The following is a 14,890-nucleotide window of genomic DNA, read 5'->3' as shown; positions in this document are numbered from 1 at the left end:
TTGATAACATTAACTTACTAATTCACATGTGTGTGATAGAGAGAGAGAGAGAGAGAGAGAGAGAGAGAGAGGGAGAGAGATTGCCTCTGCATTAAAAAATGCAACATTTGTCTTTCTTGATCAAACTTCTTTCAACAAAGTGATCTCCAGTTCCTTTAATTTGTTTGAGAATGACATAGTTTTGTTCTTATCTATCTACCTATCTATCTATCATCTATCTGCATATCTACCTATCATCTATATCTATCTACCTATCTATCTATCATCTGTCTCTATCTATATGTCATCTATCTCTATTTTTCTGTCATTTGTCCATTTGTTTGTCTGTCATTTTATTTACCCCTTCACCTGCTGACAGGTTAGTAACAAGTCTTCATTATTATGAGTAATACCACAATAAACATGGATACATTTGTGTCTCAATAATTTCCTAACATAGATTCCTTCACACATGTATACTTGAGTAGAATAATTCAATCACATAGTTGCTCTTTTTTAGTTTTACATCACCTTTTAATACAGAATATAGATTTATTACTGCTACCCAATTTATAGTATTTCTCTTCTTTCTAAAAAAAATAACTTATTTATTGGTATGTCTGTTTTGTGGCAGGTGCATGTGGTGTGTTTGCATATATGCAAGAGTATATGTGTGTATGTGTGCATGCATGTGTGTGTCTCTCTCTGTGTGTATGTGTGTGTCTGTGGGTGTGTGTGTATGTCTGTGTGTGTGTGTAGCCATGCACATGTTACAGTACAGATGCTGGGGTCAGAGGAAAATTCTAGGAGTTGTTTCTTTCCTTCTATCAAGTGTGTCCTGGGGATTGAACTTCAGTCCTTACTGTGCCATCTGGCCAGTCCACATGTTTCTGCTTCTGCTTTAGTATTACCTTGTTTCCATTTCTTCATAGTAGTCTTACCACCATCAAACATTTTCTATTAATTTATTATCCTACTCTTGTCTCATGGACCTTCATGAAAATTTTATAAAAGAAAATATGTGGTCCAGGTACTTGCTTTATTCTGTCCACGTCTGACTCTGGAACCTAGTATATATTTGGTCAGTAAATGTTTGTAGCAAAAACAAACCGCTGACATTCCCTGTGCAGTGCCCAGCATTTCAAAGTCTACAGATTGCTGTAGGCTGAGAAGATGTTCTGGGTTGAACTGTTATACTGTAAACAAGCCACTATCCCTAATTTAGCCTCATCACTATAAACCTGGGTGTAAAGAACATATTCAACTACTTTTTAAAGACCGTAGATTCCCTATGTAATTTCCTCTAGTTTATTTTCAATAGTTCTTTCTGCTATACAAAAAAAGAGGACATGTTGAAAGTCAGATGAAACTTACCAATCCTGCTTCTGTGATTTTTCCAAAGAACAGAAATCAGTGTCTCGTAAAGCTATGAGCTCTTCATTGTCCACTGAATTCCTATTCAGGATGTCTAAGATGTGGAAATGACCCATAGGAAAACCTGTGAATGAACAGAAATGTGTTATATGAATATGGTGGAGTGATATTTAGCCTTAGAAATGAAATCCTGCTCTAAGTATCCAAATTATGAACCTTGCCTGGTAAAATGAGCCATTACAGAATGACGAACACTTCATAAATCCACCTAAAAACAGTATGTGAATAGTCAAATTCGTAGGCATAGAGATTAGAGAAATAGTTACCAGTGATTGGGAATGGGACAAAGACAAATGTGATGCTGATAATTAAGGATAATAGAGTTTTATCTATACATGATGCCCAAGATCTGGAAATTGACCATACAACGTTAGGTCTACAAGTAACAGCACTGCATTGTGCACTTAAAAGTTGTGAGCAATTTCATATTAAGTGCTTTTATTACAATAAAACAATTGCAAAAAGTATAAAGACAGCTGTTTGCACCAGATACTTTAGTCAAAAGAATCAAAGATAAGTGTGTCAGGGGTAAGGCAGATGACGACATTAATACAAAAGACCACAGTCAAAGTCTCATAGACATGAACCTTGCTGGAGAAAGCAAGGCATGAGTGATGGAGGGTCTGGAGCATACGTGATGTGTCACAGGTGGTGAGGATTTGCAACATTTTGATAACCTTGTGAAAATGACTTACCTTCCTGGACTCTGAGTCCCTGGTTGGTAGGGTACAAGTTAACATCACCATGATGAAGGTGGGTTTTAGTGTGGAGAGAAAGACTGAAGCAGAGAGGAAAAGAATCCTTACAGAAGACAAGGAGGTGAGTGGTGAGGATGCAGGGGCACCATGACTCAGAGCTCAAGGCTGAGACCTTTGTCTTGTTATTTCACCTCCATTTAGAGAACACACCAGTTTCTGTCGGAATTATGAAGAATAAGCCTTTTGGGTTTATTTCATTTGCAGCTGCAACCAGGTCTGTGGGCCTTGGATAGAAAGATGATAAACATGAATATGGCCTTAGAATCTCTTCCCCACAGCTGCTGAATTCCCTCTCCGTGCCAAGTTGCTGCTCAGTGAAGCCTGACCCGTAGCTCAGCAAAGGGAAGCCAGGGCCACTCTTCCATAAGTCAAAGGAGCAAAACATGGGCATGCCTTTCTACCTGTGTGGCCAAGGAAGAGGCTCCGCCAGTGAAGAGGCAGTAACAGGGCCAAGCTCTGGTATGCTGGAGCTTCTGGGCTGTCTGGGAGATGGATGCTGTGTTGGAAGGCTCAAAGCAGGTCAGAACTGAAACTGACACAAAAGGCAAGCCTGGAACTCTGAGACAGCACCGAGATAGGATACATCTTTGGAATCTGGGGAAAAGCAGCGAAGAGAAAGAAGTACTTCAATTTCTTGTTCTGTGTGAACTGTACTTCCAAAGTTGGTGTCCTGAGCCACCACAAGTGGTTCTGGAACTGTCGTCAAATTCCTGTCTCTGCTGTCCTTGCTCCTGATGGTTCCCATTTCTCACTACGCAAGTGTCTCACACTCAGTATGATCATTCTGGGTTAGAATTATTTGCCAACCAGGTTATTTCTTTATTAGTCCCTAATTTGTCTATGGAAGACAAATTATGTCATTCAGACCTAGGCTCATATTACGTAATTCGTAAACTTTGACTTCTAAGTCAAAGCACCTTCTAGTGTGTCTAAATCTAACTTTTCTCTCACGGAAAATTCAAATGATAATAGTAACCATAAAACTTAAGAGCAAAGGCCTATGGTAAGCATCCCCCAAACTGAAGGTTATAAGTAAAACTAGAGTAAAAAGATTAAATTCATGCCATCCTATTGGCTACCTAGATTGTTTCCACCCAGATAAATGTAACTATTATCACATATGACGAAATTTGATTATTTATTTTAGAAGAAGACTACCGTACATGTGTCCTTATCTCCAAATGACTAATTGAAAAGCTTTAATGTCACACTTCCTTTTCCTTATGGACTTCTCACGTGATAGTCAATGTTTCAGTGCCCTCAAATCTGTGTAGCCTTCCATCTATCATCCCTGTTATCCTTCACAGTTCACTGATGATTTTACTTGCCCGAAGAAGGCTATTTGCATTTCCATGTCAGGGACCCTGTTGTATGTTCTTTGAACATGCTCTAACTTTTTAAGAAATGTTTTGAAAATATACATTTGTATTAACATATATGAATTTACTGTGATATTTACACACATGTACACAGTGTACACTGCCATATTCACCCAGCCATCTTTCATCCTTGCCCTACTTCCTGCCGCCCTTTTATGTTTCCAAGTTCCTACCAACTATTGCTTTACTTTACAGTCAGGGCTTCTTGTTTCTATGTATGAGAAAGAATATATCATGCTTTCTTTCTGTGTTGGGTCTATTTTGCTTAACGTGATATGGTTGAGTTCTATTTATTTGCTGCAAATCATAAGATTTCATTCTTTTTAAGGGATAAATAACAAATAACCATATACATGCATATCTATTTTATTGTTCTTTATTCATTCACCTATTGAAGGATACATAGGCTGGTCCTACACCTTAGCTATTACACAATAAACGTGGGCATACAGTTACCTCTTTTTGAGGATTGATTCACTTTTTAGGTATATTTCTAGTAGTGTTAGAGCTAGATAATCTTAAAGTTCTATCTTTTGTTTTTAAGTAAATATATTTTTCCATAGCAACCATACAAATTCCTACTAATAGTGCATGTATCTTTGCTAACATTTCTTATATTTTCGTTATCTTAATAGTAGCCAGTCAAATTAGAATGCAATGTTATGTCATCATAATTTGTCTTTTTCATATCTCTAATAGCTAATAATACTGAATATTTTAAAAATTAATTAATTTATTTATTGTTATCTCATATATTACATCCTGAACACAGAGTCTCCTCCTTCCTCTCCTGCAGCCCCTACCCCCACTTCTCCTCTAGATCCACTACTCCTCTGTTTCCTTTCAGAAAAGAGCAGGCCTCCCAGGGATATCAAGAAAAATGCCATAACAAGGCACATCCTCTCATATCAAGGCTGGTTGATGCCACCCATTTGGAGGAAAAGAGTACCAAAAGTAAGCAAGAGTCAGAGATAGCCCCTGATCCCACTGTTAGGTGGCCCACAAGAACACTAAGCTGCACAACCATAATGAGAAACAAAAATTAGAGATACATTTTACAATTGCAAATTGCCGACTTTGCTTCTGTAAACTTGCTTGCGTTAGACACTGAACCATCCCCTCCCTGGAAATAAGTAAAAAGTTTCAGAGTCCAGATGCCGGCCTTGGGTCTGTAATTATAGATAAAAAATAATAGTAAGTCTCTGTTTAAAAATTCCCCAAATGGGACCCAAGATAAGGACCATCTGGCGAGTCCAGCAAACTAGGTCAAATGTCAGCCAATCATAAGCCTGTAACTATGCGAACTCCCCTCCAGAGTAACCGCTCCTCCTAGATCTCCCCGGAGCCAACCAGTTTATGACGAATGTTACAAAATTTCCCACGTAACAAAATGATTGCTGAAATATATGATGATTTTTAAATTGGGCCAAACCCGGGGCACCTGGTATCTTATGCTAATTTTGTAGTTTCTGCCTTTAAAAATGCTTGTAACTGCTGCTTGGGGCTCTCTGACTGACCAGGGCAGGGAGCCCGCTTTCGCCAGCACTGAATACATCCCTCATGCATGTTGCATCTGCTGGTTTGGAATCTTGGTTTCTGGGGTGCCCTCCCACAGACGACAGTATCCCAGGGGTCTAGGGTCTTTCACATAACATATATAAATAAATATATGACCTAGGTCAGACCCATATAGTCTCTATGAACCCTATGAGGACTGGTTAGTTGATTCTGTAGGATGTGTTCATCTGGTATCCTTGACCCCTCTGGCTCCTACAATCTTCTCCTCCACTTTATCGTGATACCCCAAGCTCTGCCTAATATTAAGCTGTGTTTCTCTGCATATGCTCCTATTAATTACGGGATGAAACCCTCTGATGATGATTATGATAGACTCTAGAATTTCATTAGGAATCATTTCAATGTTTTTTGTTTGTTTGTTTGCCAGTCCTGTTTGGTTCTGTCCTGCATCCTTGGGCTATTCAGCCTCTGGATCCTGGCATGCTAGTCAGTGTCAACTGTGGGATCGCCATTGTGGCAGGGGTCTCAAGCTGGAGCAGACACTGGATGGGCACTCCATCTTTACCCCCAGCACATCTTGCATGGAGGTAAAGTAAAGGTAGAAGTTTCTGTGGCTGGGTTTGTGTCCCAGTCTCTCCACTGGCGGCATTTGCTGGTTGTAGAAGATGGCTGCTTCAGGCTCCTTATGCCCCATTACAAGGGGTCTTCACTAGGGTCACCCTCAGAGATTCCAGGGAGTTTCCATTGCACTCAGTTTCTAATCCATCCCAGAAACGCCCCCAACCAAATTCTAGTCCTTTCTCACAGTGCTCCCTCACCCCCTGCACCTGCTCCCTCCTGTTTTCCCAGTCTACCTGAAAAATACGTTCTATTTCCCCTTGTCAGAGAGATCCATATGTCCCCACTTGAGCCATCCTTGTTACTTAGCCTCCTTGGGTCTGTGGATTGTAGCATGATTATCTTTTACTTTACCGCTAATATCCACTTATAAATGAGTACATACCATGTTTGTCTTTCTGAGGCTGGAATACCTCACTCATTTCTAGTTCCATCCACTTGCCTGCAAATTTCATGATGTCATTTTTGGGGGAGGGTTTTTTTTTTTTTTTTTGCTTTTGTTTTTGTTTTTGAGACAGGGTTTCTCTGTGTAGCTTTGCATCTTTCCTGGAACTCACTTGGTAGCCCAGGCTGGCCTGGAACTCAGAGATCCACCTGGCTCTACCTCCCGAGTGCTGGGATTAAAGGTGTGCACCACCAACCGCCTGGCTGTCATTTTTTTTAATAGCTGAAATTATTGTCATACAAGTCTTTCACTTGCTTGGTTAGAGTTACCATGAGATATTTTATAATATTTGTGGCTATTCTGAAGGTTGTTGTTTCCCTGATTTCATTCTCAGCCCATTTGTCCTTTGTATATAGGAGGGCTCCTGATTTTCTTCTTTTAGTTAATCTTGTATCCAACCACATTGCTGAAGATGTTTATCAGCTGTAGTGTGGGAGCCACAGAGGTGCGATCTGAGCTTGCTTTACTCAGCAGGGTTACATAAGGGGATAACATGACTATATGCTTGGTTATCAGTTGTTTGAAAGGGTCTGCCCTTGGCTGTGTGGTATGCTTTGCTCTATCAAGGGGAAGGTCTTTTGTCCCATCCCTCAGCATTATTATAAAAAGCCCCTTTGAAGAGACAGAAGGGACCATTGGGTATTGACCCAGATCCTCTTGAAGCTATCTTGTGTTTCTGTCCATCTCATCTCTATTATCTTTCTAGCTACAAATTCTTTATTCCTCTCTCCTCCTCATAGGAACCCTTTAAAAAGGTGGGAGCTGGCCTCCCACAGATGGTGCCCTGAATATGGACTTAGGTTCAGGGACCCCCACACTGTAGAAGTTCCATGGTAGAATTTTGGTATGGGATATATATATAGTCATATTATCTGCAAATAGCAACAGTTTGACTTACTCCTTTCCAATTTGTATCTCCTTTATTTGTTTTATTGCTCTAGCTAACACTTCAAGTACTATACTGAATAGATATGGAGAGAGTGGAAAGCTTTGTCTTGTTCCTGATTTTAGTGGAATTGCTTTGAGTTTCTCTCCATTTAATTTCCTATTGGCTATTGGCTTGCAGTAAATTGCCTTTATTATGTTTAGGTATGTCCCTTGTATCCCTGATCTCTCCAAGACTATTATCATGAAGGGATGTTGGATTTTGTTAAAGGTTTTTTCCCGTATCTAATGAAATGACCATGTGGAGATTTTGTTTTTGTTTTCAGTTTGTTTGTATGGTGGATTACATTGACATATTTTTGTATATTGAACAATCCCTTCATCTCTGGGATAAAGCCTACTTGATCATTGTGGACAATCTTTTTTTGTTTGTTTGTTTTTTGTTTTATTTATTTATTTATTTATTTTGAGACTGGGTTTTTCTGTGTAGCTTTACACCTTTCCTGTGTCTTCGAACTCACAGAGATCTGCCTGCCTCTGCCTCCCGAGTGCTGAGATTAAAGGCGTATGCCCTTAATCACCACCTGGCCATGGACAATCTTTCTGATATATTCTTGGATTTGGTTTGTGAGTATTTTATTGAGTATTTTCGAATCATTGTTCATGAGGGAAACTGGTCTTTAATTCTCTTTATTTGTTGAATCTTTATGTAGTTTGAATACCAGATCTCATAAAAACGAATTTAGCAATCTTCCTTCTGTTTCTATTTTGTGGAGTAGTTTGAGGAGTATTGACCTCTTCTTTGAAAGTCTGGTAGAATTCTGCCCTAAAACTGCCTGGCCCTGAGCTATTTTTGGTTGGGAGGCTTTTAATGACTGCTTCTATTTCCTTAAGGGTTGTAGGCCTACTTATATTGTTTATCTAATCTTAATTTAGCTTTGGTAAGTGGTATCTATCAAGAAAATTGTTCATTTCTTTTAGATTTCCCAATTTTGTGGAGTACATTTTTTAAATCATGACATAATTATTCTTTGAAATTCCTAGGCTTTCTTATGTTATGTTTCCCTTTTAGTTTCTGATTTTATTAATTTGGATATTTTCTCTGTCTTTTAGTTAGTTTGGATAAGAGGTTTTTTTATTTTGTTGATATTTCTTAATGAACCTAGTCTGTGTTTCATTGACTCTTTGTATTGTTCTCTGTGTTTCTATTTTATTGATTTCAGTCCTCAGTTTGATTATTACTCCTCTTGGATGTGTTTACTTCTTCTGTTCTAGAGAGTTCAGGTTTGCTGTTGAGTCACTTGTATGAGATCTTTTCAAATACTTCATGAAGGCGTTGAGTGCTGTGAGTGTACCTTCAATGCCTGTGACTCTCTTCCATCTCTTGTATTATGTTGCTGATGCTTGATTCTGTAGTTCCTGTGCTTACCTAGATTTTCCAGAATTCCCTCATCTGGTGGTTTCCTTATTGATTCTATTTCCATTTTTCATGTCTTAAACAGTTTTATTTGTTTCCTTCAACTACTTTTTTTTCTTGGCTTTCTTTATGGATTTATTCATTTTCTCCAATTGCTTGTCTGTGTTTTTCTGGATTCCTTTAATGGATTTATTCATATCCTTTTTAAGAATACTATCATCTTCATAATATTGGTTTTATGATCGTTTACTTGTACTTCAGCTGCATTGGAATATTCAGGGCTTGTTGTGTAGGATAGCTGGGCTCTGCTGGTGACATTGCTTTGGCTGTTGTTGATTTGTTGATTGTGTTCTTACACTGGCATGTAGGCATCTGGGTTTGGGGTGATTATAGGTCTAGGTGCTGATTTCTGAGTTCATCTTTGTTGTGTGGGTATTTTGTTCCTCAGTTTCTGTTTCCTCTTTAGTCTTCTGGTCACTGTGGCCTGGATTTCTGGCAGCTGGAGTGGTTGGTCTAGCAGGGAGTCTTTGACCGAGTTTGCCTGTCTATTCTTCTGGCTGGTGTGATCAGTTTTTCTGGGTGGCATGGCCTGTACCTATTCTTCTGACTTCTCTGACCTGTATCTGAGCTGACCATTTTTCAAATATTTATATTTTTTCTTGAGGGAAATGTCTATTCAGATAATTTGCTTATTTTTAAACTGAATGCTTTTATTAAGTTTTAAAGTTCTTTATGTATTTGGGATATCATTGCACTTGCTGGACATCAAGCCACTGTGAAATTAGTATGTGTTTCCTTCATCTCTGTAGACCCACAAGGATAGGCATAGTGTCTGACTTACCAAGAACTCTGCATGACAATTAGCAGCCTGTTGATTAAATGGAAAAAAAAAAAAAAAAAAGAACCACACTGTTCAGAATTGCATTCTGTTATTTTCTGAGCATTATTTATATTTTAATACCAACTGCCTTAGTATAATTTCTCATAAAAGTCAAGGTTAAGAAAAAATTTTATATATAGTGCTTTTGAGAATATGAGCCAAAGAAACAGTTCTGAGTGTGAAGGACCATGTGCATGGATGTTGGAAAAGGTCCTACAGCAATGCTTCATCGGGTAGTTAACTGCTACAATGACTTATATTCACACATGAAGGATACCGAGAGATTTAAAGAGGTGCATCTAAACACTGCCTAACATGGAAACAAAAGCAGCAGCACTTGCCCATTGCCTTGGGACTCTCATTGACTAAGATTGACTTTACGGTGTTGTACCCAGGTCACAAGACCCCCAAGCAAGACCACCAAAGAGCCAATATTCAATGCAAGCACACAGAGGTTTTTTAATAACAAAGTAAGCCTGGGGCTTGGTCCATATTCCAAACACACAACATAGCAGGTGGAGGAGGACGCCCCGGAGCACTCATTTGAAGGGGTTTATATAGGAAAGGTTTACATGCAGAGAGTTACATATTTTGGGATTGGATGAGGGGGCTAGGGTTGAGGTAGTTCTTTGAAGTTACTGGCTGAACTATAAGCATGAGGTTACTGATGCCTAACATGATTCAGGGTATCTACATAGACATAAATTTTTGACTTCCTATGTCCTGCTTTTACTGAACTTTGGGATATATACATTCAGATTTATTATTCCAGTCTTATTTTCCCATAAGTTCAATTTCTGGTCAATTGAGTTCATTTCTTCCCATATCCTATTTTCTAAGTCTAGGATATAAAGATTTATTGTTCCAGTCTTATTTTTCCCATGAGTTCAACTTCTGGTAAGTTCTAAAACTGCTGGTCAGCAAGGTGGGGGGAAGTGTCTCTCAAGATGGCTATTGATTTTTCCCTTTCAATGGGAAGGTATACCTATAAGCGATATCCAACAGGATGCTCAGTGATACAAGCAGCTTCCAGTGCAGTCAGGGAAGCCTAGGAGGAGGAGGAAAGAAGGGTGCAGAAAAAGGGTGAACTGATTGCACTGTCAGTTCACAGCTGCTCAGTTTCCATGCCTGCGTATAATTGGGTACTGTGTGAATCTGAGGGCATAAAGTTATAGCATATCAATTCTCTTCATGCAAAATCCATTTCAATTTCTAACCAGCTAGGCATGTGCACAGCCTGTGATGATTAACAATTGCATGTAATCCATCAGCTATTTACTTATCCTAAGAGAGCACACATTCCCAGAGAGTCATAAACAATCACATCCTGTGATGCAAAGACAAAAAAGTCAGATATAAATTGAGGTATATGTCACTCTTTGTCTTTGCTTTTATAAAAAGAGCATCATTCTGTCATGAAAAGAAATCACATCCGTTGAACATAATTTCCTGTTCAAAACAACAGTTTGCTTAATGTCCAACTCTTTGAATTATTATCTTAGGTTGAAAAAATCAGGGATTTATCCCATAATTTTATTCTCTCCACATACTTTATTTTTAAAATAAATTTAATAACACACTTTTTCATTAAGACTTATGCAATAGCTTCATAGCTTTCTCTATTCTTCTACCTAACTATTCCCATCTAGAGCAATTGGCTTATACATCCTTTCTTTACAAAACAGAAATATTTTGTAGTTATGATAAATGCAAATGCTATGCTACTGAAAGCATATTACAGAAGCATTCCCCTTTCCTGAGCCATGTGAAAACAGATATTTAACAAATTTGTGTGTGCACATATGCACATACACATAAATTTATATATGTATTAAATTATATATCAATATTAAATAAAATAAATTGATACATATCAATTGCTATATATCAATTTATATGCCATATATATCAATTATATATACATATATCCTTCCCATAAATATTATTGACCCTAATCTCATGCTTTTTTATTGGAAATCTTGTTTCTGCAGATCTTTTGGCCTATTAAATATTTTGAATTTTCTGAAGGTTTTTTCCAAATATTTTCTAATCTAAATTTTATTTGATATATAAAATTTGAATCCAGGGCCCTGGTGGGATAATTGTACACAGCCAAAATACTGAGAGATACATTGATTGAGGGAAAAACATGTGTTGTCTATAAAACCTTTCATGTAATAGAATGTCTTCCCTTTTTCCCCCACAAATGAGTTTTTTTTTTTAATTTCATTTTCACAATAAAATTCAAATTGTTTAGTTGGCAAGCCAGATGCAGTAGCATACACTTGTAATTCCAGTGAAGTAACAACAAGAAAACCAGCATTCATGGTCATGTTCTGGTATATAGAGATATGAGGACAGATAGACCACTTGAAACTCTCAAAAAGAACAGCAAAAAAATTAAATTAAAAATAATTTTTATTTCGTTTTTATTTTTGAGTGGTGCTTTGATAGTATGCATCTTTATATAAACCCAGTCTTGTACATTTATGTTTGAGCTGCCCAAAGCACTAATTAGATACCCACTCTCTATAGATATTTATAGGAAAATACACATATACATACATGTAAAAGCAAGTGAAGGCGTAGGCCTTAATGGCAGAGAATTCATAGTATCACATAATACTAAACAAGTAACAACTACTGGAAACTAAGTGGTGAATAATATGCTACCAGTTATATTTGACATTATGAGATATACTTGATTGGTAAAACACAGGGTGCAAATTCTTTGTTCTATTATAAGAGCATATGATGTTACAGGTCTTGGTATTACTTGGTTAAAAAAACAATTCACTTTAATAGGTACATGCGAACTTCAGTATCTCAAAGTCTCTTTCCAACAGACAGCTATGGACTCTCAGCATCCATCCCAGATTCCCCTATCTCATTAATATCTTTGGAAACCTTCAAAGGCAGCTCATTTTAGATAATTAAGATGCTCACCACTGTGCATGCCCTTGCGACTATTTATATTCTCTGCAGCTCCAAAACACCATGCTTATATTTATACCATCAGAGTGGATATAGAACCCCTTCTGTGTCCTTCACTTTTAGATAAGCTATAGGACAAACTCACGTGCCTTAAAATAAATCTAATTTGTGTAGTGGTACAAGGCAAAGAGAGAAAATTTTAGAAGAACTAATGGTTGAAATGTCTCCAATGCTGCTGAAAAAATAAAAATAAAAACCTATAGGTCAAAAACACTCCAAAAATCCTGAGATATTTAAAGAAATCACAACCAATACTCATCATGATCAAATTTATCGCAACTGGTTGTGTTAGTTTCTTGTTTCAGTGTTAGGAGGAAATGTGTATCAAAATAACTTAAGAAGAGGGATTTTTTTTCAGCCATGATTTTTTGTCTCTAGACCTGTGGCCAGAGGAACATGTCTAGAAAGAGAATGTCTATGTAATGACACACAGGGTATGGAGCAGAGCAGAGAGGAACAGAGCCAGATGTAATTCCAATGACACTTCAATCATGTGACCCACTTCCACCACTAAGTCCACATCTTACTTTTCAGCACTTCACAATAATGTCATATTAGGAATATGTCAATAGACTAATCTGTGCATTAGGTGAGAGCCTTCATGACCTAATTCTCTCCAAACGCACTCAGATAGCTCACAGACACACCCAGAGTTGTGCAATCCTAATTTCCTAAGTGATTATCAGTATAGTCATGTTGGCAAATAAAAATTAAACTTTACAACATAAGATGGAGAGAAAAACAAATCTTTAAAGCAGCCAAGAAAAAAGAATGTCCTACAGAGAAGAGCAAGACACATGTAACAAAGATTGAGCGTCTAGGAAGTGCACAGTGAAGAGGACAGTAGAACAACTTTCACGTTGTGAATGAAAGAGCAACTGTGGACTTAGAGTCCACCCCAGAAAAAACACCTTTCAAAAGTGAAGTTAAGATTAAGCCTTTCAGACATACATCTGAGAAGTATCAAACCATCAGAAGTATTAGAATGATACAAAATAAAATACTCACAGTAATTTGAAGTCCACTAGAAATGCCAGTCACATGGAGTTTGCTGTTGTTTAAATATATTTTCAAACAATTAACATTTTTGCTCAAATATTAACACTTTAACTTAGTTAGAAGCAAATGTATTCCAGTAGTACACAGTCCCAAAAAGGAAAAGTGGAACCATATTTCTGAAGGATTATTGGATCATATATGAAGGAGTATAATAATATGTGAGGGCAAGCATGTATTAGGTAAAGGTCAACCCTGTCAACCCTGAGAAAAGCCTACAGACAAATAGCAATAAGCCAATGAATAAGATTAAATAAACTTTTTAAAACTCAGTTGAAAGAACTAAGATAAAAACACGACAATTAACATAAAGTAGATAAGAACAAAAACATGTAGATAGTGTATATGAACCCAAAAACATTTAAATCACATTAAGTCCAAATTATCTAAACATTCCCTTTGAAAAATAGAGATTATAACCAGGATAACTGTCCAACTACCTGCTACCTAGAATAGAAACACTGTAAATATATCCATGCAAAAAAGTTAAAAGCAAGACATAAAAGAAAAATAAAATGAAAATAAAATTCTGAGCTAATAAAAATGGCTGCAGCACTATCCTATCTGAAAAAAAGGGTATTTGAAAGTAAATAAGGATTTATTTTTTATTATATTAAATAATGATGTTTTATACACATATATATGTAAAACATCACTGATGAAACAAAGAAACTAAATATGAAAACATGATGATTATAAATGTTTGAACACAAAATATTACAGTTTGAAGATATCTACTATGAAACTGAGGTAATTACCAAGAGGCACAAGGTCACAATGATAGCTCCTAGTATTTATCTCTCAGACCATAACAAAATGGAAGAAAGTATGCCAGGAAACACAATAGATGAGCAATCCTATCAAATAACTTGACCCAACTGATATTTATAGACACTGCAATACAAGAAAAGAAGATTCATTGAATTAATTTAAAAAATATTTATCAAAATGGTCCTCATTCCATACATAAAGGTAGACCACAAAGCAAATATGAATTAAATTAAAAGGGTACAAGTCTGCAGAACATAAATACATTCCTTGAGCCCCAAATGCATTGTAAATCAATAACAGGAAACTCTCTGGAAGAATTTTAGTTATTTGAAAACTACTTGAATGCTAGGTTAAAAAAAAAAAGAAATAGAAAACTAGAATCTAATTTAGATCAGCAAAAATGAAATCTCAGCATATCAGAATTTGTTGGCTATCTTTGAAATTTGTATTTCCAGAAGAATTCTACTGTAGAAGGAAAACAGGTCTCAAGTTAATGATTTCAATTTATTTACATTTACAGTAGCAAAAATTGAAATAAGATTAAAACCAAGGAATCACTCTAAAGTAAATGTAGGAAAATAATAAAGGTTAGAGTGGAAAGTGATGAATTGAATACAGTAAAGAGCATCAAGACAAACCAATAATTATTATGTCTATAAAATTTATCAGCATACACAGGAAAAGTTATAAGGAAAAGTAGGGAAGACAAAGATATAGGAAGTTGTTGTTGGAAAGGTGGCTCAGTAGTTAAGTGTG

Source organism: Onychomys torridus, chromosome 21 (genome assembly GCF_903995425.1).
Source record: "Onychomys torridus chromosome 21, mOncTor1.1, whole genome shotgun sequence".
NCBI classification, from domain to species: domain Eukaryota; kingdom Metazoa; phylum Chordata; class Mammalia; order Rodentia; family Cricetidae; genus Onychomys; species Onychomys torridus.
The sequence above is the reverse complement of the archived record's forward strand: the minus strand, read 5'-3'. Positions refer to the sequence as shown.